Source organism: Condylura cristata, unplaced genomic scaffold (assembly GCF_000260355.1).
Source record: "Condylura cristata isolate star-nosed mole 26May11 unplaced genomic scaffold, ConCri1.0 scaffold00036, whole genome shotgun sequence".
NCBI lineage: Eukaryota > Metazoa > Chordata > Mammalia > Eulipotyphla > Talpidae > Condylura > Condylura cristata.
The window spans coordinates 2,674,588-2,688,551 of NW_004567137.1; the positions used below are offsets into that span (position 1 = coordinate 2,674,588).

The following is a 13,964-nucleotide window of genomic DNA, read 5'->3' on the forward strand; positions in this document are numbered from 1 at the left end:
CAGTTTTCCCTCCAAGGTCTTGTTTCCTGGGGTTAATCAATCACACAATGACTTCCAAGGTAGGTAACGCTGGAGAGATATGAATGTTCAGTGGTGAACTCATTGGAGCATATACTCGTACTAATTCTTAATGAAGAGTTCCCATACAATCTGAAGCTTGCATCATTATCATATCAGGCAATGTTACTGCAATTTAAAAAAATGGAGAGACCAAAAGAATAGGAAGGACTAGGGATCTCAAGGCAAGAGCAGCACAGTAGTAGCACCCCAGAAGTGTCAGAGGTAAACCCTCAGCCCCACCCACAGCCTGCCTGGTGAAGTGAATCTGCCCCACATTCCTTGGGGGGAGGAGGGAAGGGAGAGCATAAACTCCCCAGGGAGGGAGGTGTCACCTGGTAATGTTGTAACTGGCTCCCAAGGTAAACAAAGCCCAGGGCAGAGCTGTTTTCCCCAGCCCTCCTGCCTCTTTCTGAGGATCCAAAAATAACAGCTCTGAAGAAGCAACTCAGGCTTCCACTCCACCAATCTCGCCCTTGAAATTTCAACCATGAAATCAGTGAGATGCCAATATTTAAAAGATTCTTCCACCAGCCTCCTTGTTTCCCAGATGTCTGCTATGTATCTGTCATCACATTTCTCCTCCTCCCCACTGAGCCAGTCCAAAGTCTTTTACTTCCAATCTACTCTTACAGTCTCCATATTTAAATCAGAATCATTTGAACAGGGCAACACTGTGAAAAGTGAGGGTTGAGGGGTAGGGGTATGTGGAAAACAGACAAGTTTGGGGATCTGGGTGGAGGGATGAGAGTGAATGTTACAACAAACATTTGTCAAACTTAAGTACAATATTAACAATATAACTGAACACTTGAACAACATGTTGCTATTGACAAACTACTTTTTGTTACTATCTTTGAAGTTCTTTATTTTTCAGAGATTAGCAAAATATAAATCAGCTAATATCTGGAATTTGCTTTAAAAATAGTGAAAAAGTATAATGACAGATGAAAGGAGTTTAACCATGAGCTGAGAGTTGTCAGAGGTGGGTAATAAGTCCATAGGGGTAACATTGCGCTCTTCTGTCTACATTTTCATATCTTTGAGAATTTCCAGAATCAAAAGTCTACATTTTCTCACCCACATCTTTAGACTACTGGATTTTCTAACACCCTTGACCACAAAACATTGCTGTATTTTATTTTCCTATCATAATCTCCAGCATACCAAGGGCTCACCAAATATTTGCAAACCAAATGACAAAATACTTATTTTAACCACCTGCATAAATACACACACAGAAAATGGGACAACAGCCTCTCATCGGCAGAGCTGTGAGACGAGCATAGAAGCGGGGGCTTTCACAACTGCGCAATAGTAAAATGGAGTCATAGAAGATGGTAGGTATTTAAAGACATGAAGCATCAACCAAAACAGCACAATTAGGATAGAGATGGGTCTTCTGACTCCATGTGACTAGTATTTGAGTGACAACCAAAAGAGAGCTGATAAAAAGGTTCATAGGTCAAGACCAGATCTCTTATGTTTTTCAATAAAAAGACAGGAGGAACAACACAGGGAGTACGGGAACCCCAGGTTCCCTTCCACACATGTCCCATGAGGGAAACCATCAATCTGCCTGTGAACAGACAATCCACGACTAAATTCAGAAGTACGGAAACAAAACAACATGACGAAATCACATCATTGTTTGGAGTATGCTGAAGGAGAGACTTATGCAAGGAATCTCACAAAGGACCAGGGGACTAGAAGGTACATAACACACGTCAAAGTCATCTAGAATTTGAGAACAGCTTTGTTGCACCAGTGAAACCGCTTAATAAAACATTCAACTGAAATGTCTAGTGGATGACTCAGACTGAGCAAGAACTAGGTCTCCTCCCATTTCTCCTGCCAGGTCTCAAATACTTCAAGTCACCAGCACAGACATGTCCTACCTAGTGGAAATGCTTCGTGTAGGCCCCATGTGGCCTGGCTCTCAGGGCTCTGAGACAGCCTATACTGAAATCACCCTGATTTAACCATGAAGCAGACCTACTGAGCAAGAGCAGGGATGTAACCAAGCAGGCACGGAGAGACACATCCATGTTATCAGAGGCTCAGAACAACCTCTAGAGCTTCATGATACATGCCTTTTTGTATTTGTTATTACTAATAAGTCACTGGGCTGAAGATATTTCCAGAAGTTGTCCAGTATTTTCCTTCTAAACATGACAGAGCTATTTGAACTTGGAGGCAAACCAAGACCACGTGGGGTGTGGGCCGCTGATCTGGCTATGTAGTCGCCAGGGTATCCCTTTGGGCAAGTGGAGGGTCCACCAGTTCCCAACTGTGTAAATGTTCCTGGAGTTTGTTCAGGACACTCTGCAGATATAGGTTTTGTAGACTCCACCCCCTACTCCAGTCATTGAAACTACAACTCCACCCCCTACTCCAATCACTGAAACTACAACTCCCAGCAATACCAAAGGGAGGACTGCAAGGACCCAAGGGTGGAGCTACGCAACCATTTTGAGACTTTTTTGGATATATAGAACAGCCTTGGGCTTCCTCTCTCCCCCCTTTGGCCTCATGCTGGTGACTGGTCATTTGGCTCTTGATGAACTTTCAGTGTGTTGTTGGGGTTCCACATCAGCTGAACTGGTAAGATGCTCTAGTTAACTTGTATCTTTCTCTCTTTTTCTCTCTTTCCCTGGGTTGTTCCTTTTCTTTCCCCTTTGTAAATAAACTCACTATTGACCCTTTTTGTGTGTGCCTGCAGTATAACTGAATTTTAAGCACGTGAGTGAGGACCACAGACAGGCAACCCAGTTCACATTGGGCTGCCCTGTAACAGGAGGGCAAGTGCCACATTCAACATCTTCTCATGGACACCTTAGGGATATAAATCTAGAAGTGCCTTCTAGGAGGGCAGGGGTTTTAAGCATGTTTTGTCTGGAGAATGAAATGTTTTGAGAAACACAAGAGTACTGAAAATAATACTGGTGTTTCTGCCACCCCAACGACATAGGCCACCTCAGAATTCAAGGATTATGCCTCAGTAGCTGCCATCTAGGACCACTAAACAAGACCATGTCCATTTCCTTCATCCTGACTCTTTTTTTTTCCTGTTTAAGTTTCCTTGGGTTTTCAAAAGGAATGCATCCTCCAGAGCTCCTTGCCAGGGTGAAGATCCATCCTTCCTTAGGGACCCTGCACGCCTCCCTCAAGATACTTCCTTCTTCTTCCCATCACACCAGCTTGTTCTTGCTTGGGACATGCCTGGCCCATGAGCAGTAAGAGCAGAGCCACAAAGGGACCCAAGCCTCCTGCTTGAATTGTCACGGTATCCTATACAGAGTGAATGCCTAAGCAAAGTCCAGCTGGTCCTTCTATGTCAGTGTTTCTCCAGGTGGAATCCACCAGCAGTGGTGCTGAGGGTGCAAATTCCAAGCACCTGTCTTGGCCCATTAAACAGAGTGCTTCTAGGGACACAGATCTGCACTCTCCACACCCAATAACAGGTGCCCATAGCTGTAGCAGAGGAAGGCCACCTAGGGGACAGCCCGGCTTAGCTCACTGTGTGCTTCCTGAGCACCCAGCAGAGAGGGAAGTCCTGGGCTGGGATGAACAGATTCAGAAGAGCTTCTTCTGTTCTGGACCTGAGTGTACTTGCTAAATGTATTCTGAAAACTATACCATTCATTCAGTCAATCAGTCATGTGCAACATACTTCCCATCAGCATATCCTCCCCATCTTCCAGGGATGGAAGTGTTTTTTCAGTCCTAATGAATTTGACCTTTTTACTTTCAGTCCCGATTTGTGGCTTTAAGACCCATTTGGAGGAATGCATCTGCCTGTTCCTCTTGGCCTTATTCATTTGTCACCAGCTAATGTTTATATTAGCTCCCAGAAAATTTAAACACAGACTTTTAAGTGTAAAAAGAAAAGACCAAATTAGCTGCCAAGTGGCAACAGTGTTATTTATAACCAGGGACTCATGGTCCCACAGCCAAGAGTATGTCCTATCTTTCATTACCAAAGCTCAGCCTGCTCCCCCACAACCAAAGGCCCTCAGCCTCCAACTCTAAAGTGGGTACAAGAACCCCACCCCTAGCTCCACCCCCAAATACCACAGACAAAACAGAGCCAGTCAAAACAGTTCCTACAAAGCTGATTAAAAGAAGCAGATGGAAGAATAGATTGTTAAATCTCTTAAAATAAGGCAGCAGGGAGGAGTAGAGGATGTCTCTCCTGAAGTCAATGCTGGGCTTTCCCCAATCAACTCATGCTGGCTTTATTCTGTCAGTTGCACACAAATCCCTTCTTAAAAGCGGTACTGTCTAATTAAAATTTCACCAGTTCTTTCTAAAGTAAACTGTGTAATGGAAAAATCAGACACACTCATCCTCAGTCTACAAAAATTGCTAGTCTCAGGCAATTCCAACAGATACTCTTAAGTTTTACTTTAAGGGAAAAAATTGCCAAATTCCATTCCAGAGATTTAAGAGGGTAACTGTAATAGGTCTTCATGGAAGGACCCTTTATTGACTCATTCCTATTAGGAGGAAAATGCTTTTGTTTCTCCCTAGATTGAGGTTTAAGTTACATGGAGTACAAGTCACCCTTTCTTAGATGTATTGTTTGATGAGTTTTGATAAATGTACAGGCCTATCACCATCAAAACAGAGCTGGCCTGTTGCTAAGTGCAGCTCCCAAGCCCCTGCAACGTGAGCAGTCTGGAATCAAATGTGCTGTGAGTGACAGGGCACTGAGGGTCCAAGTCTTGGTTTGGAACACTGACGGCTTAATAATTTCCTGAAGTTATGATAAAATGACAGTGTCCTGTACATACTGGGTTCAGCAGAAGAAAGTAATTTTACTTCTTTGTTGTTGTTGTTGTACCCATTAGAAAATTAAAAGTTACTGGCTTACCAGAAAGAAAAAGAAAAATACCAGATGGTTTCGCTCATAACAGGAGTATAATGGACCAGGCAAGAAAATAATAAGAATAGCCATATACCAGAGACATTTTGTGGGGGTGGAGTGGGGAATGGGATCAAACTGGGGCAGGGGGTGGGGGAGAGAAGAGGGAAGAAGAGGGAAGTGCACAAGACTATGGTGATGGCACATGGGTGACTCGATGATGGGAAACACACGGGGATTACAATTCAGATGAAAAAAAAAGTACAAAATGATGTAAAAATAAACTATTATATTTATTTAAAAAAAAAGTTATTGGCTTACATCAGTGCCTCCAATTCCATTTTTATTTCAGGGCAGTGATGATACAGATTCCTTCTAAAGAGCCAAAACATTCTTGTGTACAGTGCAGCACATACTATTCACCCACTCCCAGCTCCTAGCAGCGCTCACCCAATTTCTAGCCCTGAAGTGTTGCTTCTAGAAGGGAGTCTTTTAAAAATATCCCCCTTGACCACTTTTTGTCTTCTACATTCAAATTTCTTATAATCATTTTATAGTTTTTAAAAAGTTATTTTATCTTCAGATGATTTTAAAAAGCCTTTCCTGACCTCTTCCTCATTATAATGAACCAGTTCACAAGCTGAGAGGCCCCCCACAGATGCATTCTGGGTAACAAATGGAGCCATGCACAAGTGGTCCATAATTAAATGGAGACGCTGTGCAGACACACAACAGCCTGCATTCACAGAGCTGCAGGGGCAGGGGGCCTCTGGCAGAGGTAGGGAGTTCTGAATTTTCTTTGGCCTCAAGGAAGTAGACACAAAGCTTTATCTGTGTTAAAAAAAAAAAAGGGGTGTGTGTGTGGTGAACTGGACAGAAATGCAAATCATTAAATCGTTTAAAGGTGGGAGGGGGAGGGGACAGCAGCTTTGGCCCCTAGGCCATGTGTCCCTGTGATGTCAGATGTGAATGGCAGGAGAGACTCAGATACATTCAACCTTCACTCCCTCCAGCCACCATCCCAGGCTCACCCATCCCATACTGCTGTTCTTCTAATTCCCTTCCAATTAAACTGAACTTAATTGTTATCTATAAAAAGCAGTCACATTAATTCTTTAGATACTTCCTGCCATCTTTGTGATTTTCCAGAATATAAGAGAGACACTATAGGTTCTTTGTGATCGTTTCCTTAGATATCCACTTCTGGCTCCCACCTCTGCCTCTTTTTCTTCACAACCCTCTACAGCAGCTTACAAAAGTATTTCAGGACCAGTCCTGGTAGGCAAGGTAATAAAATGCCAGTCCTCTTAGTAGGTTTGTGGTTTCATGTCTTCTCTGAAATAGCCAAAACACGACCATACCCTCTCCATCCCCCCTCTGCCAAAGATTTCTTGTGGAAAACTTTCTACACTAGGGACTTTCCACCCAGTTCAGTTCAAGGATAAGAGCAGATGTCAGACAATTTGTACCTTTGCCATCTAAACACCCAGACAGGTTGACATTTGTTGCCCTAAAAGGATCACTGGTGGGCATTTCCACCCCAACAGGACAGTCATTAGAAATGGAAAAGTATGCAGTGTGGCCCATGTAAAGCAGCACACTGGAAAAAGATGCTGACTCTGGTGGCCCTTGATGACTGAATCCCAGAGAGATCACAGATCAGTACCTGCTGGGGAAAGCAGACACTCTGGATCAATGCCCAACCCTAGCCAAGACCTACAGACAACCACTCAAACACAAATGAATCAGCAAGTGCACGCGATTGTGAGGGCTGAACAGGGTTGGAAACAAGTCTGTGTTTGAAATCTCTAAATAAAATTAAAACATTTTCATCTGAGGGGCAATGCCAACAAAAGAGGAAGCTGTTTCGGTTTCCTCAATTATACACTAAAGTAAACCATTTGCTGTATATCCCAAAGACATCATCTCCAATCATACCAAAACTCTACAAGACATTACTGGGCTAGAAATGGACTTGCTGTCACTAGGAGTAACCTGGAACGTGGTAGACACTCAATGGGGAGGCATATGGCTATTAAATTCATTTTAAAACTCGAAATTAAAAGTTGAAATTCCAATAGAGAGCTAGATGACAAAAACTAGGATCCCTTATTTGCTGTTGCGTGAGCCACTATTAGTCTTTCCTGAAGTAAAAATGAGCCTTGATGATCAGAAGTAAGCCTAGAAAATTTAATACATTACACACTGAGCAACTGTACAAATGATGGATATTTAGTTCTCACTTAAGAAAAATAATCTCCATCGGCCCTTCCTGGTGGCGCAGCGGGTTAAAGCACAGCGCTAAGAAGCTAAAGCCACTTCCGCATGAGTTCAATCCCCCCATGCCCCGGAGGAGATCCACATGGTGGGCAGACCTCTCCTGATCCGCCCGTTTCTCCCCTCAGCAGTGTACTTTCTCGATCTGCCTGTTCTGCTCCCCACTCTGTCTCTGGTGAAGCCTCTCACCTTCCACATCTCTGGCCTGTACCCCAGTTCTGTATGAATAAATAAATAAATCTTAAAAAAAAAAATCTCCATCATATAAAAGCAATAGGACCGTGGAGAATTCAACCAAGCCCAAGAAGAGCTTTATACCTACAAAGGCTACAGGGTGGATGGGAGACAATCTGTCCCTGGTCTGCTGTATTGCCTGTGCTTTCAGCAAAGACTTTGACATGAGCAGATGTGACAACATTCAGGTGGTGATACTTTCTCACCTGTGCTCTGGAGAAGTTAGCACTGGAATGATCAGCTTTTGTCAACTGATGACCAAGTCAACTGTGTAATCTCAGATCATGTTCACAGCCTAGCGCTGTCTTCTCATCCATCAGCTGGTGTAGATGCGGGGCTGTTCATGAGGGGACAGCTATTCCCATGTTGCATCAACTGAATATAAGAACCTGCCCTTCCCAGTGGTTCAGCATTTCAAAGTGGGCCCTCAGCTGTGATTCCTGTTTGTAAATGCTTTGGAGGATATATTGTCACATGGCCCTGACAAGGAGGTCAGCAAAAGCCTGAGGCTAGCCTAGCGCCCCTGCTCCTGATGATGAAACTTTTATTTGTTCAGAGTGGGATCCAAATGCCAAAAAGGACAGAGCACATAGCCTTTCTGCTGCAGCCCTGCCTCACAGAACCAGGCAACCCCTGGTCACAGGTGGTCACCTATGGCTAGGTAAGCTAAGAAACACATTTCTCCTATACTGGTAACTGCACAGTGACCAGTGGCATTCTGGTCAGGGCTGAAGTTTTCAAAACAAGGTGAGTAGTGTTTCTGTACATACTGGCCCCTACATGAGTGCGGAAGAATTTGTTCTAGGAAAGATGTGTGGAAGGACCTGTCATCCCATCCACCGCACTCATGACAAACCCGACCGACCCTTGATAGACAAATAACTGTGAGGACAGGTCTCGGCAGCAACAGTCAGCCCCAGAGGGTAAATGGGCTCTGGCAGCAGATGGGGCTGGGGCGGGGGTGCTATGAGCTGCACAAGTGATGATCAAAACACAACTCAGAGTGTAGTCCGGTGGATGACAGGTCCCTGACAGTGCAGCAGCTGGGTCACCCTGACTCTGGCCTACATCCAAACATACTCTCTTCACTCCCACCCTCCTTAGTAAGTACATGAGCATTGAAAAAGCCTTGACTGTTTGGAACTGAACATGTAAAACGCAGCGTCAGAAGCTAGACTTTCTTCTCTCTGCCCCCCAAAATAAATACTGCAAAAATATTTCAGTTAAGAATTGAATTTACAAAAAGGGTTATCTTTTTTTTTTTTTTTTAAGATTTATTTTTTTCACACAGAACTTGGGTACAGGCCAGAGATGGGGAAGGCGAGAGGCTTCACCAGAGACAGAGGGGGGAGCAGAACAGGCAGATCGACGAAGTACACTGCTGAGGGGAGCAGCGGGCGGATCAGGAGAGGTCTGCCACGCCATGTGGTCACCTCCGGGGCAGGCGGGAATCGAACTCATGCAGGAGTGGCTTTAGCTTCTCAGTGCTGTGCTTTAACCCGCTGCGCCACCAGGGAGGGCCAAGGGTATCCTTTTTGATTAAACAGAACAGGCCATGAAAAGAAGGGGGCTCCAGCCTCTTCCATACAGTCTCACTGGAACTCTACACAGGAGCTTCTTATTTTCTTTTATAGTTGTAAGATAAACACACCATGAAATTTAACAGCTTAATCTCCTTTAAGTGGGTGGTACAGCAGCATTAAATCAATTTCACATTTACATCAGTCTTCCCTCCAAAGGTAAAACAATACATTAATATGAAAAGTGTTTAATCTATGCATGAGATAAATTCACATCAAGCTGTGGACAGTGAACATGAGAGAAAGTGGGGGGAGCAAAGAGGTAGGGGATTTCTTTAACAAAAGGAAATAAAAGAAGAAAAAAAAAAAGAATATGGACCAAAGGTGAAGACCTGGCCAAAAAGTTGAGTTGCAAGTTTATAGACGTTTGTTACATCATCCACGACACTTTATGGACTCTTTTTAAAATTACATGGACCTAATTTTGGACTTGGGGATAGAGCCCTCTTCTAGTAACATCTTCCACAACCCCAGTACAATGAGCAGTCAGGAAATTAACTTTGGGAGAGTTTTATCTACCAAAATGAAGACTGCACCGGCCCGGTTTCCCATCATGTCCCTCCTCTGTTCCACCATCTGCCCTAGAGCCCCAAGGCATGTAGCCACTATTTGCCATCTGCGACTGTCAGACTTTTCTTGCTTAAGACCTTGACACTTGTCAAGTTACTCTGTTGAACATCTCACAATTGGCGTTTGTCTGCTACTGTCTCACCGTGAGGCTCAAATTATGCATTATTAGCAAGACTACCACACAAATGATGCTGTGTCCTCAACACCTCAGGTCACAGGGTCTGTATCATGTGAAAGAGCTCACAGCTTCAAAGAATGTAAAAAGAAACTTATTCCAGGGAACCAGTTCATTAGTATGGTGATGGAGGCTGAGAATTCCCAAACTCTGCTGCCTGCAAGCTGGAGAACCAGGAGAGCCAGGACTGCAGGCCCAGTCCATATTCAAAGGCCTGAGAAGCAGGGGAGCTGATGAAGTAAAGTATAGTCTGAGCCTGGAGGCAGGAGAGGAGCCCCCTCCCAGCTCAAGACACTTGGGAGAGAGACAGATTCCCTTTAACCCATTTTGAACAGTAGCTCAATCTAGGCTTTCCAAGGGTTGCATGAGACCCACCCACCTTAGTGAAGACAACCTTCTTTGCGTGCAAATGCTATTTAATCTTACCCAGAAGCACCTTACAGACACACCCAGGATAAAATTCCACCAAATAACCTGGTAGCCCATGGCCCAGACCAGTCAAACTGACATTAAAATCAACCATCACTGTAGCTTGACTTCCAAATTAGAAACTTCCTACTCTATAAAATTTAGGTTACATATCCCATCAAGTCAAATGGGTTTTAGGGAGTGTTCCAGTTTCTAAAGTTATCATTATTAGTAGTTTCAGGCCTAAATCACTGTGAATTTATGACATATTTATCATTATTTTTGGACCTCCAGAAACGCCATTATGGATGTTTTTGCTCAAGGAGAAAGGTAATGATGAGCTAGCTTCTACTATTTAGATAATATAACTGTGATCCTAGAAGCAAGACCAGCAGGTCAAATTAAGGCCTTAAAGAAAGGAACATCCAAATGTTAATCTCCTGCTCTGTTATTAGAGATGACCCAAAGTTACATTAGAATGAACTGCACTGCTTGGCAGGGCATCCCCAGGATGACATGTATTGTGGCTAATTCACAATACTTCAGCAAAGAGAACCCCTGTGTAAACCAAAACACATGACTATTAATAGTGATGATCCTTTTTCTGGGAGAGGCAAGAAGTGAGTACCAGGGACTTTCACAACTGAGCAGTATATTTAATATCAAATTTACACACATATTGTTACAGGGCAGAAAGAAGGGCAACACTGAACCCCCAAGCCTGGCTGCTCTAAATAGGTTCTGCCATCTTCTGCATCAAGACAAAACATGTAAGACTTCAATGAAAAGGGACTTTAATACAGTGAGTATACAATACAAAAGACAACGAATGTAATGTCTAAATCAAACACCTGAAGCTACCCATCCCCTCGTGGGCAAAAGTCAACCCAAAAGGGATTGGCTCAAAGCAAGGCCTGAAAGCCTGCCACTAGACTAAAGCACCTTCTGGCCAGGACCCATAGGAAAGCGTCAGAAATGGCCAGACAAGTCTGGGAGGAAAAGAGCAAAATCAAAATCAATGTAAACGCTGTCATAGTCACCTCCCTACAGGCATCTCACCCACATCTGCCTTAGCCAGTCCAGGGTCAAGAAACAAACACGGTTTCTTCATCACATGCTTGCTGCTCCATGTGGCTTCCTCAGGTCCCTTCTGGCTCTCCATTCTGCTTCATTCTTCTCTTCTCTTCATACTCCTTCTCTTCATACTCCTTCTCTTCTTTTTCTCTTTAGCTCCACCCTACTTCTTTCTGGGAGGGGCAGGAAACCTGGAACTCCCTGTTTTCCTAGGGACTACCCAGTTAAAATAAGTATAAACAGCTGGCCCTTTGACAAGACAGGTCTGAACCGAGTGGTTCCACCTCTGCACATGGACACCTCACCAAACAGGTTATGGAGACCTGAGTTTGAGAACCAGAGCCAGATGAGGAGGAAGGAGAGATGGAAGGGGCAGGGGCAGAAACCAACAGACATGAGACCATCTGCGGGAGGGAGGTTGCTCAGAACAGCTTTGAGATGTGGGCACAGAAACTACAACAGGCACTGGAAGAAGGGTTGGGTCCATACAGGAGCACTTTCAGGGACTGAAAAAGCAAAAGGTATCACAGACACTGCCTTTTCCTGCTCTTCCCACTACTTGCCTGCTCCTCTGACACCCCAGAGACAGTAAGACACGGTCTTCCTTCTCTTGCTCCTACTCCTCCCCCTGCTCCTCCGTCTCATGCTCAGCTTGAAGAGCACAAGGGTGAAGACTTTATGATGACCTTTTACTTCATGAACAGGAAATATAAATATGTGTGAATCACAGCTCATGTTACTGTAAGACTTCTGGGCAACAGAGGACCATTAATAAAGTTCTGTGCAAGTCAAATGTGATATCGAAATTTTTACAGTGTATGGTGTGGGGAGGTGGTCAGTGCTCTTAGTCCCTAAGTTGTTCACGGGTCAACTCGGTGTGTGTGTGGTGTGTACTATGTGTGTGGTGTAAGTGTGCATATATGTGAGTGTGGGTGTATGTGCATACACATTTAGATTTATGCTCTATTTGGACAATTATAAAAACAATATGATTTCTTTTAATGCTATTTAAAAATTGAAATATTTTAGAAAGTGACCAAAAGCAAACTGAAGTCACACTCACTGTTCCTGCCATCACGACAATGACTGCAAGTAGGGGTCCCTGGCTGTGAAGTTCTGACCAGACCGGAAGTGTAACTACATCTGCCAAGATGATTTTGTTCTTAGGAACTTTTTTAATTTGGTTCATGCATAGGGAGATCCTTCTTGTCTCACACTTGTCCTCAAAATCACACATTTGCAGATAATGAAAGATCCACCACCTCCACTTTCCAAGTACCTGCTAAGAACAGAGTGGAGCAAAGTGGCCAGACTGGAACTGTTGAGTCCCCAAGTAATTCCATTATGCTATCAGGGAAGGGTCACTGAAGTCTAGGGGAGGGCACCCAGGGAAAGGAACTTGGAGTGCCAAAGAGGTACCTCGAGGAAGGAAAACCATAGCTCCAGCTCTAGAAGGACCAAGACACCACCTGGTACCCAAGAGGCTGTTAATTTGGCGCCAAAGAGAAAGGGCAGAAATCCAGTGAACAAAAAAGGTATAAAAAATGCAGACAATCCCAGCAGAAGGCAGACTCGTAGCTGGGAAACAAACCAGAAAATAAATGAAGCTGCTCAACCAGACACTATGCCAATCTCCATCTTCACTTTCTCCTTCAACATCAGGGAATAACATACACCCTGCAACCTGCCCCTCTGCCCATGAACCCGTCACTCTTGACAGAATTGTTCACCTTTTCTACTTTGAAACTGTCCCCCTGAATGAATTCCCTGCCCATTTTATTTGCAGGGGCTGGGTGGTGGGGGAAACTGACTCCCATGCTGTTCCCTCCTCTCACTGCCTCCCTCCATCATCTCTGAAGTACTGTCTGAACCACTGCTGCTATTTCATCTCTTCTTGCTCATCTCTCCACCTGGAGCAACATACTTCCTTCTCAAAAAAGAAGACGAGTAAACCCCACCAGCAAGCTCAACTGGAAATTTCAGCTGTTTAAACCATGTCAAATATTTCAGTCTATTCTGAATAACTTGGAAGAATGCTTCCTTAGGAAACATCACCATTCCATAAGGCCAGAAGTCCCTTCCCAGAGAAGATGGCCTTCCACCATCCCATTGGCCAGGTCACAGTTGCTCTTCCCCAACACTGGCTGTTTCCCACTCAGTGTCCTTGCTCAGGTAGGCTGTCCTCTCTCAGTCCCACCTGCTTTTTACCCCAGTCACTTCCACTGCCCTCCCACAAGGAACCTCTGTGCCCCCTCAGCTGGACCTTGGCTGAGTGAGGAGTCTCTGTTCCTTCTCCCATTCTCCTGATATTATTTTTAAGCTCTGATGCAGCACTTACCATGCTGTCCTATAATAAGCACTTTATGTTCGCCTCTCGACAGGATCTACATTCCTCAGACAGGAACCGCCTCAGGCACCCACATGACAAGGGGCAGTGACCTCTTCCCTCCACAGGGATCCTCTTCAGCCCTACGGGTGTGGAGAGATGGCACTCACATAGCAAGGGGCCAGCGCCAGGGCTTTTACCCCTTTTTCCTCTCGTTGAACATTTCTGATTATAACATGAGTCCCTGTGTTGCCGTGGTAACCAACAGTACCAGAACACAGACTTCTGGCAGTTGGACTCTCAGCCACTGAGACTCAGGATATGAAGGATTTTTAACTAAGGTTCCTAGCTTATGGCTCAGGAGCAGACCCGGACAGGTGGTGACGTGGGGGGGGG

At 44.6% G+C, this 13,964-nt stretch overlaps 1 protein-coding gene across 8 annotated transcripts in view; it reads right to left on the bottom strand.

The window, feature by feature from the left end:
* PPFIBP1 (PTPRF interacting protein, binding protein 1 (liprin beta 1)) overlaps positions 1-13,964 on the bottom strand; it is a 141,688-nt gene that overhangs the window by 58,311 nt on the left and 69,413 nt on the right. The window lies entirely within an intron of this gene.